The sequence below is a fragment of the Meriones unguiculatus genome, chromosome 3 (assembly GCF_030254825.1).
Source record: "Meriones unguiculatus strain TT.TT164.6M chromosome 3, Bangor_MerUng_6.1, whole genome shotgun sequence".
NCBI lineage: Eukaryota > Metazoa > Chordata > Mammalia > Rodentia > Muridae > Meriones > Meriones unguiculatus.
In genome coordinates this window covers 21,610,948-21,626,097 of record NC_083351.1, presented here as the reverse complement: position 1 = coordinate 21,626,097, position 15,150 = coordinate 21,610,948, and positions in this window count along the sequence as shown.

The window sequence follows — 15,150 nt, the reverse complement described above, 5'->3', positions numbered from 1 at the left end:
ACGAGGCCACTGAAGCTGAGCGTTGTGGCTTCAAGCATGGCGTGGGTACCAGCAGTCCCCAGCATCCTTTGGACATGGGCCAGAGGGAATCTGAGCCAGCAGAGCGCTCATCTGTTTAGAGTCCACACTCATTTTAGGCAGGCTTTCCCCCAGGGGCTCTGTGGAATCACATTTTGCAACAATCTCAGCCAGGGTCTACCAGCCTGGTGCTCATTTCTGAGATACTGTATAATTGGTTCTGAGCAGGGTCTCATTGTGTAACTAGATATGTAGACCAAGGTAGCCTGGAACTCAGAGAGCTCCTACCTCTGCTTCTCTTGTGCTGGGATTAGAGGCACACACCACCCCAGCTGGCTGGCTTTTGTGGATTTTAAAAAATGGGTATTTGAATATTGTAATGCGGTAACTCTGAACATCACATTGTTTTTTTCTGTTTTGCCCTTTACCTACTTTCTGACTTGAGGACGATATTTTAACCGATATGTGAGCAATTTAGGGATTTAACCCTCTAAAACTATATGATTTGGTAGATTCATTACACAGATTACAGTTCCTACTGTAAAACTTGGTATGCTTTTTTTAAATCCCATGATTTCTTTATACAACACTTTCAACATCCTACAAAATATACCCACAATTCATAAAAGCTCAAGTCAATTTTAATGAACTTATTAATTCTGAAATCATTGACTTATATGCTAAAACTCAAATCAAGCAATTAAGGCTTCCTTCTGGTCTGATCACGGTGGTACACACCTTTAATCCCAGCACTCAGAGAAAGAAAGAGAGTTCCGGGACAGTCAGGACTGTCCTGAAAAACCAACCAACCAACCAAACACACAAAAAGATTCCTTTCTTCAAGTTTATCAAATCTTTGTTTAAGGGGGATAGGTTTTAAAAAGTCTAAAGAAGGGGCTGGAGAGATGGCTTTGGGGTTAGGAGCAGGGACTGCTCTTCCAGAGTTTTGCAACCTGCTTAAATTCTATAGCCCCTCTGTTGAGACCTACTTTACTTCTTAGGTTACTATGGCTCTTCTGTTAACACCTGCTGTAGCCTTTAACACATCAGAAGCCATTTTGCTTCCAAGTGTCCATTTTGATTATGTCTCCATGGTTGTATTTCTCAAACTTTGTATACTTTGTTACCTGGACACTCTATGAAGTCCCCCAGCTGCAGAACCAATCTTACTAAAGGCCAGTTAGAAACACTTTGTCTAGCTAGTCAAAACCATGTAATGTTGCTTCCTACACCTGGATGCCTGGTTGTGCTTTTGTTACCTAGTTGTTACCTAGTTGCGGTTTGTTTCCTATACCTGGTTACAGTTTGTTACCTGGTTACCTTTTTTTTTTTTTTTTTTTTTTTTAATAAAAAAACCTACCTTAGGAGCAGACTGACATTATAGTCTGGCTCCCAACTCCAGATTCTGCCCCTGACCTGTCAGTTTCTGCTTAGCATAGGATAAACCTCTGTTGAGTTGAGTCTGGGTGTCTGAGTGGTCAGTGAGTGGCTATTCCTGAAACCATAACAAGGGGACCTGGATTCAATTCCCAGCACCCACATGGCAGCTCAAAACTGTAACTCCAAAATCTGACACCCTCATACAGACACACAGGAAGATAAAACATCAACTCAATTAAAAACAAGGAAATCATGAAATTTGCAGGCAAATGGTGGGAACTAGAAAAGATTATCCTGATTGTGGTATCCCAGAAGCAGAAAGACACACATGGTATATATTCATTTATAAGTGGATATTAGACATATAATATAGGATAAACATACTAAAATCTGTACACCTAAAGAAGCTAAGCAAGAAGGAGGACCCTGGGTAAGATGAACAATCCTCATTTAGAAAGGCAAATGGGATGGACATAGGAAGAGAGAGAAAACAGGGAACAGGACAGGAGCCTACCACAGAGGGCCTCTGAAAGACTCTACCCAATAGGGTACCAAAGCAGATGCTGAGACTCATAGTCAAATTTTGGGTAGAGTGCAGGGAATCTTATGAAAGAGGGGGAGATAGAAAGACCTGGTGGGGACAGGAGCTCCACAAGGAGAGCAACAGAACCAAAAAATCTGAGCCCAGGGGTCTTTTCTGAGATTGATACTCCAACCAACGACCATCATGGAGATAACCTAAAAGTACTGCCCAGATGCAGCCCATGGCAGCTCAGTCTCCAAGTGTGTTCACTAGTAATGGGAACAGGGACTGTCTCTGACATGAACTCAGTGGCTGGCTCTTTGATCACCTCCCTCTGAGGGGGAAGCAGTCTTACCAGGCCACAGAGGAAGACAATGCAGCCAGTCCTGATGAGATCTGATAAGCTAGGGTCAGATGGAGGGTGAGGAGGACCTCCCCTATCAATGGACTTGGAGAGGGGCAAGGGAGGAGATGAAGGAGGAAAGGTGGGGTTGGGAGGGGCTGAGGGAGGAGGCTACAGCTGGGATACAAAGTGAATAAACTGTAATTAATATAAAAAAAGAAAAAAGAGACATTGCCACATATTCTAAAATTTAAAATATGTTTGCAGTTGTACAAGGGATAGTTATGTTAGGTGTAAGTATATCTAATTAAACATATAATGCATTTACAGTAGTACATGAGTTAGGGATATCTTGTTTAGGTGTTATTATAAAATAGTTATTGTTTTCATTTGGAAATTAATCATGACATAAGGAGACATGACAAGGGTTGGACTTGTGATGTCCATTCTTGGTTGTAACTTGACTACCTCCAGAATTGACTAAGACCCAACTGGTTTGGTACACCTGTGAGAGATTTTTTTCTTCTTTTTTTTTTAATTTTTGTTTTATTTTTTCTTAATTACAGTGTTTTCACTTTGTATCCCAGCTGTAGCCCACTCCCTCATCCCCTCCCAACCCCACCCTCCCTCCCTCCTCTTCTCCTATGCCCCTAATTTTTTTTTCTTAATTAAAACATTTGAAGTGGGAATACACACATTTAACCCAGGTTGTTTTTTTTTTTTTGTTTTGTTTTGTTTTGTTTTTTTTTTGAGTTGAAAAGATACACCTTTAATCCAGATCTTTTGAGTTCAGAAGGTCCACCTTTAATCTGGACCATACCTTCTGCTGGCAACCTATATTAAGGACAGGAAAGAAGGAAGCTTGCTCTCCTTGGCTGACTGCTCTTGCTCTCACTGGCAAGTCCATTCTGTCACTGGCATTAGGGCTTACTTCTTGGGATTTTGGAGTATCTGAAGACCAGCTGAGACATCTGGTCTCATGGGCTGAACAACTACTGGATTCTTGAACCTTCTGTTGATAGACAGTCATTGTTGGACTAGTTGGACCGTAGCCTGTAAGACAGTCTAATAAACCGCCTTTGTTTATGTAAAAAAAAAAAAAAATCAATCAACACACATTAAAAAAGAAAATGCAAAAGCTAACTGTGGTGGCAAAGGCCCGTAATCCCAACACTCAAGGAGTAGAAATGGAGGGATTAGAAATTCAAGTTTATCCTCAGCAACATAGTGAGTTCTAGGCCACCCTGAGCTACTCACACATGGAAACAAACACCAAAACAAACAAACAAAAACAACAACAACAACAAAACCCATGTGGAGTCTTTTTCTTTTAGCTAAATTTTGCTATGATGAGCTTCCGAAATCTTTCACTCGCCACAGAACACCAAAGACCTATTTTATAATAACTACTACAAATAATTATTAACTTAAATACTTTACTATCAGGTGTATGAGAGGGAGAGAGAGAGAGAGAGAGAGAGAGAGAGAGAGAGAGAGAGAGAGGAGAGAGAGAGAGAGAGAGGGAGAGGGAGGTAAGTGCTCTTACCAGCTGAGGTCTCTCCAGCCCCCTATTAGTAAGTACATTTAAAGTCTGTGAAAGTTGTTGAAATAGGGATGGCAGACACATTGAACACTGTATTGGGCAAAGCAAAGAGAGACGAAACCTGAATGATAATGGCACATGAGACGACGCGGGGCAACCGAAATGCATTGCCCTAGACCCAGGGCTTGATTGTAGCACCCGAAGAAAATCACAGAAGAAAATACAGAGGGAAAGAGACTTCATGGCTTTCTTGACTTGGCTGATGAAAATGCAGGATGGGGATTAGAAAGATGGCTCCGTGGTTAAGAGCTCGCCTGTACTGCCTCGTGACCAGGCCGATGTGGCCGAGCAGACAGATGGCCATGTGCTAGAGGGCAAGGAGCTGGAGTTCTACCTGAGGAAGATCAAAGCCCGGAAAGGTAAATAAACCATCATTCATAGCTCATGCAATAAAGGTGTTTATTGTTCTATGTTAAAAAGAAGAGGAGGAGAAGGAGGAGGAGGAGAAGAAGAAAAGAGCACTCACTGCTCTTTCAGAGGACCCAGGTTCTGTGCCTAGCACCCACGCGGCAGCTCACAATCACCTGTAACTCTAAGGGTCTCCTATTCCCCCTGCTGGTCACTTCAGGCTCTGTACGCAAGTAATTCACTTACATAAGGACTCCTTTCTAGGCTGGGTGAGCGGGCCCACGCCTTTTTATCCCAGTGCTCAGCAGGCAGTAGCAGGAGGATCTCTGTGAGTTCCAGACCAGTCCGGGCTACATAGTGAGTTCCGGGACAGCCAGACTGCATCACGAGATCCTGTCTCATTGCCCCCTCTTCCGAAGGTACCAGTGTGGAGTGCTGTCTCAACCCGTCAGAATGCAAGGTTCCGGGCAGAAACTGTAACGATCTTCTTCACGTTTGCACTTCCTAGTTCACACAATTTTGGCTTTTCTGTCCTTGCAACTCTCTGGTCAGTGGGTTTGAAGAGCCTGTTTCCCAAAGGGGCAATGCTTCCTTCCTCCAGGGGAAGACTCGTATTAAGCTCTATCTGGGGCTGGAGAGACGGTTCAGCGGTTTAAGAGGACTGGCTGCTCTTCCAGAGGAGCCAGGTTCAATTCCCAGATCACAGCCGTTCGTAACTCCAGTTCTAGGGTATCCTACGCCTGTGTACAGACATCCATGCAGGTAAAGCATTGATGCATGTGAAATACAAATCAGTAAATTAAAAATAATTGGTTCTCTCACAAACTCAGACTTCCCCCTGGGTAGCTTGGGCTTGCCATACTATTGAGCTGACAGCAGAAAAGGAGCTTACAATATTAGCTAGAGTTTACAATATTAGCTAGAGTGACTGGTCCTCATCATCATGTGGAAATTAGATTGCAATTACCAAAACGGACAAAGAGAACTGTTGCCAGTGGATTCACCAGGGAGCCTCTTAGCGTTCCCATTCTAATAACTGTTGGTGTAAAACTGTAGCAAGGCAATGAAAAGGGGACCGCTAACAGCTTGAATCCTGCGGAAAGGATGGTCAGGTCATCTTAGCCAAGCAAAGAATCACCTATAGCAATGTGTTGGCAGTGGTAAAGAGAACATGGGCTCAATCCTGGAAATAAGTTCCATTTTAGCATCATCACCGCTCACAAGGCATAGCTCTGCAAATGTCTTTCAGTTGTTTCTCTCTTCATTTCCAGTTATGTGTGGATGTATTTATTTAGAGATGGGTTTTAGTATAGTGTCCCAGGTTGGCCTTGGACTCTCAATCCTCCTGCCTCAGCCTCACATACCCTGGGATTAACAAGTGTGAGCTGCAACATTTGGCAGTTCTATGGATAACATACTCATTGACCTTATTATTATGTTTTTTCTTTCTCCACAATTCTCCTGCTAACCAATATGAAAAACACTAGCGGTGGCTAGTTTTACTGTCTGTATTCCACCTGGAAAAATAACTATCTGAAATCTCTTGGCTTTGATGTATTTGGCAGTTGGTAGCCCACGACTTCGTGCCCCCCTGTGTTAACGCCTCCTGCCCCAAGCCCCAACCCTTTTCTGATCTTACGTGCCTCCTGCCCCAGGAAGCTAGTCTGCATGGGCTTATGACCTGGACCTGCTTGCTCTTGGGTTTGGCCAATGAGAGGTACCAGTACCCTGGCACACAAGAGACAAGAGGGTTTAGGGTTTACCTTCTTCTGTGCTGTGGGTGTATGTGTGTGTATTCGTGTTTTAAGGTTTGTTTATTTAGTATTTAAACAGTATTCTGCCTGCATGTCAGAGGAGGGTACCAGATCTCATTCTAGATGGTTGTGAGCCACCACGTGGTTGCTGGGAATTGAACTCAGGACCTTTGGAAGGACAGCCACTGCTCTTAACCTCTGAGCCATCTCTCTAGCCCCTGGGCTGTGTTTTTTAATGTTCCCTCTGGTGGCTATTTCTGTCCAAGACAACATCTGTTGGTTGCTCAGGACACTCCCCCCACCCTCACCTGCACACACCTCCCACCACCCCACACCCACATAACTTGCTTTCTCAGGCAGGCCTGACGACGGTTTCCTGACAGTGCCAGCTTCTCCCTGCTCTGGCTTCCCACTTTGGCTCTTCTTATCCAGCCCATGCCTCCTGAACAGCCCCGTCATTAAACTGAGTTTAGTGCCGTTTCCTGCTGATATCCTATCATTTATTTAAAGGTGAGTCATCATTGGGCACAGCTCTGGATATTTCCTTTCACATGGAAGCTGTGTGTTCAGTTTTGAGTGCTAGAATTAACTCACTCTTCTTTTTCTTCCCTTTAAAAATATTATTACTATTATTATTATTATTATTATTAGTCTGAGACAGGGTTTCTCTGTGTAGCACTGGCTGTCCTGGAACTCACTTTGTAGACCAGGCTGGCCTTGGTTTAACAGGGATCCACCTGCCTCTCCCTCCTGAGTGCTGGGATTAAAGGCGTGTGCCACTGCCTGTTGGCTTTAATATTAATTTTTTATTTTATGTGTATGAGTAGTTTGCCTGCACACATGCCTGTGTGCCACACGCATGCAGTGCTGGCGGAAGTCAGAGTTCCCAGGAACTGAAGTTACAGTGGTTATAAGCCACCGGTGGGCGCTAGGAACTGAACTATGATCCCTGTAAGCAACAAAGTGTTATTAACAACTGAGCCATCTTACAGTCCCAAATAAATTCCAGCCACTGTGGCTCACACCTGTAATCACAGCACAGGAGGAGGATCTCTGTGCATTTGAGGCCAGCCTGGTAAGTCCAGAACAGCCAAGGCTACACAGAGAAACCTTGTCTCAAAAAACAAACAAATAAATAAATAAAATGAAAACAAAACAAAACAATGAAGGTGATTTGTGATAGGACTGGTGTCTCACATATATAATCCTAGCACTCCAGACCTTGAGTCAGGAGGATTGCCATGAGTCCAAAGACATCCTGGGCTACAAAGGAAAGCTTTATCTTGAAACAAAACAAAACAAATTCTCCCAACCAGCCTAGTGCAGTGATGCAAGCCTTTTATCCCAACACTTGGGAGGTAGAATCGGGCAGGTCTCTGTGAGTTGGAGGCCAGCCTGGTCTACAGAGTGAGTTCTAGGCCAGCCAGGGCTACACAGGGAAACCCTCTCACAAACAAACAAACAAACAAACAAACAAACAAACCCCCAAACAAGGTGAGTTGTAAAACTTTCAAAAAGGAATCTTATAAAAGGATCTGAGATGAAAGTTAAGTCCTACTCAAAGTTTGCTGATTATTTACTTACGTGCAAGTTGGGCTTTGGGAAGATAAAAAATTAGTGTCAGCTTTTGCCTGGAGTGCAAGCTAGCGGCGAGACCCACGTGGGGAACCACACAGTGAGCCCAGCACTCCCGGGGTTCTCAGTGCCGGCAACGGAGTGTAGTCATTTCACAATCCGGATTTACTTCAGCCAACCCTCCACCCAGTGGCCACTTAGGGGCACATAAAATCTTAGAGAAACAATTATTTTGAAAAGATTATTCTCTCTTCATATTCGGTCCTTACATAAGATGATTCCCAGCATAACAGAAAGGGGCAGAGAAGCCTGCAAACACGTTTGACGTTGTTTCCTCTGAGAAGCGGGGATAAAGGGGGAAAAGGACTCGTCGTGTTAGGCACGTCTACCTTACTGACAGTTCTCTTCGGCTTCTAGTGTAAGAGCTGTGGTAAACTCCTATGCAATTGCATTCGCATCATAAATGAGGTAACACTATGGCAGGACTTCAGCAAGAGTAGAACTACTGGACTGCCGCACGGAAAGAGCCAAGTGTCCTTTTTTACAACTTGTCACACCTCTTCACACTTGTCCCTGTAAATCTGTTGATGAGCTCTTTTCAGAAAACAAACACTGCTCTGTGTTAAGGTAACAGACACCAAGGCAGTGTCAGGCACCTGCAGTCCCGTGGGGAGTCAGGACATCCTCAGGGCAGCTGTAGACTGGCCCATGGTTAAGTGCCAATGGGTTTGGCCCGGGAAAGAACAGAAGGAAAAAAAAATGAGTATTTCGCCAAGGTTTGTGCCTGGAGCCTTGGAACAGTGATGCCATTTATAAAAGTGGAAAGTTGGGAGGAGAGAGCTGTTTTAGAAGCAGATAGGGTGAACTATAACAGTCTATGCAAATTACCGTTTGGCTCTGCAGACAAGGGGGGCTTGCAGAAAGAAATCCATGGACTATAATAATCGCCACCTTTTACTGAACACAGACTATATGCCTGGCCCTGTGTGATGCAGTTTGCATATATTATCATCTGATCTCCACGACTCTCCGAGGCCTTTGTAACCTCTGTTTTCCACATGAACAAAAAATGAGACTTGGAGAAGTGGCCAAGGCCACACAACCAATGAGAAAGTGACAGCTAGGAACCGAACACAAATCATCTGTAAATCACCTTGCTCTGTCACCCGGGAGGAAGTGGGGGATCCTGTCTCTGCATCAGGAGTAAGTGGAAGGCCGCAGCACATGTGTCAAAAGATATTCACCTTGTAGAGCCAAGCACTGTCTATTTCTGTTCTCAGCCACCAGTGAGCTCAGTGGGTGCTGTCAACTGGGACGGTCAGAGAAGGCTCAAAGGAGGACTTGAGTTCTGAGCCAAGCTGTAAAGGATGGTTTGAGTGGGGGAGGAAATGGACAAGAGGTCGCTAGTGCAAAAGGCTAAGAACAGACAATGAATGGAGATAGGGTAAGTATGGAATGGAGACTATGGGTGGAGCCTGATGGAAAAAAAGATCAAACAAAGAAGGCGGGGCTGGAGAGATGGATCAGAGGTTAAGAGCGCTGTCTGCTCTTCCAGAGGTCCCGAGTTCCATCTATGAGCAACCACATGGTCACTCACAACCATCTATACAGGGATCTGATGTCTTCTTCTGGCATGCAGATGTACAGGCAGATAGAGTACTCTACATAAAATAAATAAATAAAGTCTTAAAGAAAATAGAGAAGGCTTTGAATGCCCAAGTCTACTGTAAGAATGAAAGGGATTTTAACGGGGGTGACAGGGTAGATAAAGGAGAATGTCCTGTTTATTTAGTGTGGCCATCGTAGTGCTATGTATACCCATGCCTCCCACACACATAAATAAATAAATGTACTTTAGCCGGGCAGTGGTGGCACATCCCTTTAATCCCAACACTCTGGATGCCGAGGCCATTGGATCTCTGAGTTAGAGGCCAGCCTGGTTTACAGGCTGAGTTCCAGAGAAACCAAACCAAAACAAAACAAAACAACAACAACAAAAAGTAATTCAAAACTTCTTAATAACATGGGGAATGATTGAGTGATGGAGGAAGGTACCTGCTGTCAATTTCTGGCCTGCACATACACACATAAACACATACCCCACATGCCCGTATGCACACATATGTACACATGTGCCCATATACATGCACACATAAGCAAGCACACACACACACAAACATGCACACACATGAACATGTATGTATACATATACACACAAAGTGAATAAGTGTAGGAAGTTGAGGTTCAGAGAAATTAACTTAAGACAGGATAGAACGACAGCATGAAAGAGAGGGGAGGCTGGATGGACGGTGCAGTGGTTAAAGATACTGACTGCTCTTGAACAGTGACGGCGTTCAGATCCCAGCCCCCACAGGGCAGCTCACAGTCTCCTGGAACCCTGGTTCCAGGAGCTCTAACTCCCCTCACCCGGCCTCCACGGGCTCCTGTGGGCACGTGGCGGTACATACACTCAGCACAGGCCCATGTACACTACATGTAAAATTTAAAAATAGAAGGTTTTATTTTTGTTTTGTTTTTCAGACAAGGTTTCTTTGGGTAGCCCTGGCTATTCTGGAACTTAGAGATCTGCTTCGCTCTGTCTCCCAAAGGCTGGGATTAAAGGTGTGCACCGCCACCAGCCAGCAGTATAAGTCTTGAAAAACAAACAAACAAACAAAAAAAAAAACCAAAATCCAGCTGAAGCCTCTCACTGGCAGAGAAGCAAGACTTTCAGAACAATTAGCAAATTCTCAAGGCCTTTCTTCCTTCCCAGCTGCAAACCTGCAATTTTCTAGGAATCTCACCAGGAACCCCACTTACTGGGGGGAGGGGGAGAAACATGCCCTAAACCCCATATGCAACTGGAGTGACTCACAGTTCTACCTTATTAGATTATAATTCCATCCAAGACATCGCTGGAACCACCCAGCCATCTTACTTATGAAAAGAGAGAGAAGAAAGAAAAAAGAATTTCTTGGCAACCTTTACCCCTACTCTTTCTAAATTAAATCTTTTATATTTGAGACTATCACGCGTGCATATAATGCGTTTTGATCAAATTCGCCACCCATTCCCTCCCCTCCTACTCTTCGCGGTGTCCCCATTGCCTTTTCCTCCTAGCTTCTCTCTCTCCCTCTCTCTGTCTCCTCTGTCTCTCTCTGTCAACTCTCCCGGGAAGAGCCCATATGTGTGTGTGCATATGTCTTTGAGAGTGCCTCTTTTTCTCCCAATCCTCATGCTTACAGCCTATATAAAAGTATCTTTAATAAAATCTGAAAACCTGCTTCATATTGGATACTTCTGAAATTCCCTTCTGCAATGAAGCCTCACACCCCACTTTGGTCTTAGTTAAGGTGCCTGCTGGACCAAGTGAGCCCCTCAGGCCGCTGAGGGTGACAGCACGAAGTTGTGTCTCTGCTCTGGGCTAACACAGATACAGGACCAAACCCAGAAAGTGATTAGATTAGACCAAAGCTGTGGGCTGTTTTATCCCCAGAATTTTTAATTTTTAACTTTAGGAAAGAATATTCCTTGGTTCTTCTTTTTTTCTATTTATTTATTATGTATCTAATGTTCTGTCTTAATGTACACCTGCACGCCAGAAGAGGGCAGATCTCATTATAGAGGGTTGTGAGCCACCATGTGGTTGTTAGGAATTGAACTCAGGACCTCTGGAAGAGCACTCACTGCTCTTAACCTCTGAACCATCTCTCCAGCCCTGTTTTTGTTTTTGTTTTGTTTGTTTGTTTTGAGACAGAGTTTCCCTGTGTAACAGTCCTGGCTGTCCTGGAACTCAGTTTATAGACCAGGCTGGCCTCAAACTCACAGAGATCCGCCTGCAACCTCTGCCTCCCGAGTGCTGGGATTACAGGCACACTACCACCACCACTTGGCTATTATTATTATTATTATTATTATTATTATTATTAGACAGGGTCTCTCTAAGTAGCCCTACATGTCCTGGAACTCACTATGTAGATCAGGCTGCCCTCAAACTCACAGAGCTCCACCTGCCTCTGCCTCCCAGATGCTGGGATTAAAGGCTAACACCACCACTGCTCTGCAATTCATGATCTTCTTCCTCAGTTTCCCAAGTACCTGTCTGCTCCCCCAGGTTTTCTTAAAGGAAATTTTGTGTGTGGGATTTGGAGCGGGGGGAGTGACTGGGGAATGCCCTGAAGCTTTCTGAGTCCTTGCCCATCTAAACCAGTGTTACAGGTGCCCTGCGTGGGTGGTTCCCAAGTGGCTGGGATGTTGAGCTTTTGGTGATAGGCTTTGCTAACATCAGGACCATTCAAGTCTGCTTTATTGAATCACATAGCTTCCTCTTTAGCACAGTCCTGGCTTCGACCCAGGGGTTAGGGACAGTTCGGCTTTAAAGTTTCCTTTTCATCACAAATGGTGAGAGTTCATCCACTGCCTTAATTGTCAGTGTCCAGGCAGAATCAGGCACATGTGGCTTGTCAGTGTCTCTCCCTGGTAGTTCCCATGGCTGGTATTACTCTTCTCGTCTGAACTCGGCGGGGAGAGGCTGCCTGAGTCAGTAGCGGCATCCACTTGGCGGTCGGGGGCCTGTGTGACAGCTCCAGTTCTCTCCCAGCAGCTTTAGCTGTGGCTTGGGCAAGACCCAGTGAAGGCACGATCTTAGTGACAGCAACCTGGGTAGGGAAGAGACTGGCACACAGGGTTCCCTGTGGGGTTCTGGGCAGAATCAAGAGAGTGAGCTTACAGACAATGTGTGATTGGTAAGGCAGAGTGAGGAGGGGTGTGAGGCCAACCGCCTCCCTTCTCCTGGGTTGTTAGTCAGAGAGCCTCGGGGAAAATGTCAGCCATCCTGATCTGATGTAATTTCAAACCCCCTGCTGGATAACTGAGCCATTTTCTGTGCACACGGTCAGCAGCAGATTTTTCTCAAGGTGAAAGCAATTAGGCCTTCATCCTTTTACTTCCCCAGCTGCTAGAAGAAAAGATGGAAGAGAAACAGTCTCCAGCCTGCCAAGGTCAGCCAGGGTGCCTGGGAGGCGGCAGTAATTGGTCGACACCTGCTCGTACCTCCTTTTAGGTTGTTGTCCCTCAGGGCTGAGGTGGCGGAGGGCAAGGGCAGCTGCTTTTCCGCTTGTCTCCAGAACAAGAAAAGGCAGCTCACCCAGCCCTGGGAGGGAGAAATAGCAGGGATGCTGTGAGCCGGGCCTGGGGAGCACACATAGGTGGCACACAGGTGTTCTCTAGGCAGGCGAACACTCTGGAAGGTGAAAGAATTTAGTCATTCGGCCATTGCGGCACACTTTGTCAGGAGGTCCTGGTCCCTGTAGTTTGGCAGCTGAAGGGAGCAGCAGGGTGGGTGAGGGGAAGGGGATGGCAGTAGGAAGGCCAGCCATTTGCAAAGGTGCAGAGAGAGTCACAAAGGAGAAGGGTGGGATGCCAAGGAAACCCGGTCTACCACAGAAGGTGGGACAGGCCAGGGAGAGGGAAACACTGAAGAGAGGATGAAAATCACGGCAGATACTTATAGACCAGGAGGCTGAATGTAAAATAGACACTCACAATTGTCCCCCCCCAGTTAGAATAAGTACGGGTGTAGTTTTAGAGACTCTCTAAGGAGTTTACCATGATATAACCAGGTGTACATTAATAACTACGTGATATGTTTTAGTTGTACGTATAGGCCAGGTGCCCACAGAAGTCAGAAGAGGACATGGGATTCCCTGGAACTGGAGTTACAGGTAGTTATAAACCACCAGGTGGGTGCTGGGAATTGAAACTGGGTCCTCTGCCAAAGCAACAAGAGCTCTTATCCGCTGAGCAGGTTCTCTGGCCCCATGATCCCACTTTTTAATTTTTTTTTTTTTTAAGAGAGTGGGGACTGGAGAGCTGGCTCAGCAGTGAACAGCACTGGCTGCTTTCCCAGAAGACCCAGATTTAACTTCCTATACCTCCAGGGTGGCTTTCAACTGTCTGTAACTCCAGTCCTAAGGGATCAGGTACCCTTCCGGCCTCCATGGGTACTGCATGCCCACACGTGGTGCACAGAGATGCAGGCAGAATTCCTATCCGAATAAAAATAAATGTTAAACTTTGAAAAAAATAAAAAGGAGATTCTACAGCTGAGCACGGTGGCGCATGGCTCTAATCCCAGCACTCAAGAGTCAGAGGCAAAAAACTCTCAAGGCCAAGCTGCTCTACATAGTGGGTTCTAGGCCAGCTGGGGTTATAAAAACCATCCCAGCATTTATGGTAAATAAGCAATGGATGGCACATACCTGTAACTCCAGTACTAGGGATGTGGAGACAGGAGGATGAGGAATTCAAAGGCAGCCTAAGCTACATGTGACCCTGTCCCAAAACTAATATTCTGCCTCACCCTCTCGGTCTTGCTGTCTGTGTTTATGTGTGCGCACGAGTGATGCCCACACATGAGTGCACCCACAAGCATTAATAAGCCAAAGCGGGCTTTGTCAGACGTCTCCCGTTGCTCTCTGCTGTCTGCCTGGTTGCTTTGAGGAGGGATTATTCGCTGAGAATGGAAGCTCCCGGTTTAGCGAGGTTGGCTGGCCAGCGAGCCCTTGGCATCTGACTGTCTCTGTCCCTCAGAGCTGGATTTACAAGCCCACCACATCCAAGTCTGGCTTCTTCTGTGTGTGCGAGGGACCCACACTCAGGTCTTTATGCTTGCAGAGCAAACACTCCTGCTGAACTGAGCCATTTCCCCAGTCCCAACGCATATATATTATTATTTTTTTTTTTAAAGAAGAGTATATTATTGAGTACCCTGCAAGAAAGGGCAGCGGACGAAGAGGTAAGTAGAGGTGTGTCTGCAGCCAGTAGAATGTTTTTAAAGGGATTATAAAATGCTCCTAGTCTTCCACTAGCTCCCTCCCCCTGACTTCACAATACAACCGGTGCCTTTTGCGGAGCACTTGGGAGCATTCCCGCCTTCTTGAAGGTCGTAAGATGGAGAGAAGTGATTTTTTTTTTAAAGGTGAAACCTGAAGGATGAGGGAGATTAGCCAGGCAGAGGGGTGGTTCTGTGGAGAAAGGGGCCTGGGAAAACAGAAGCAACAGCGACCTCATGAACTGCACAGGGCCTTCAGCCTCTCCCCAACCCCCCAGTTTTAGCCTCCTCTGCCTCTCCCACTGCCAATGTTTCCCACTCTAATTTGCAGGGTATTGTAGCTCTCTTTGTCTTGCTGTAGCCCTGGGGAGCTTCATTCTTTATGCCAAAGCAACTTATTAAGTGTTTTCCTAAACAAAGAGCCATCTACCCAGAGAAAAATTACGGCACTCCCCGAACAGACAAAAGTAGCTGCAGGCAGTTGTGGTTTTAAATAGCAATTAAAAAAAAAAAAATCTGTTGTGCGCACAAAGCACCTGGCAGTTCATAAAGGGTGGTTGTTTGTCTCCATGATTATTTTCTATGGCTTTCTGTTTGCCTTGGCTGCTGCAGAGAATCCTGCTTCCCTCCTGAGGAATCCATATTTCCCTTGAAGCTACCCATCAGTCACCATGGCACTCGAGCCTGTAACCCCAGCACCCTGGACAGAGGTGGAAGGATGGTGGAGAATTTGAGGCTAGCCTGAGTTACCAGGTGAAACCTTGCTTCAAACGA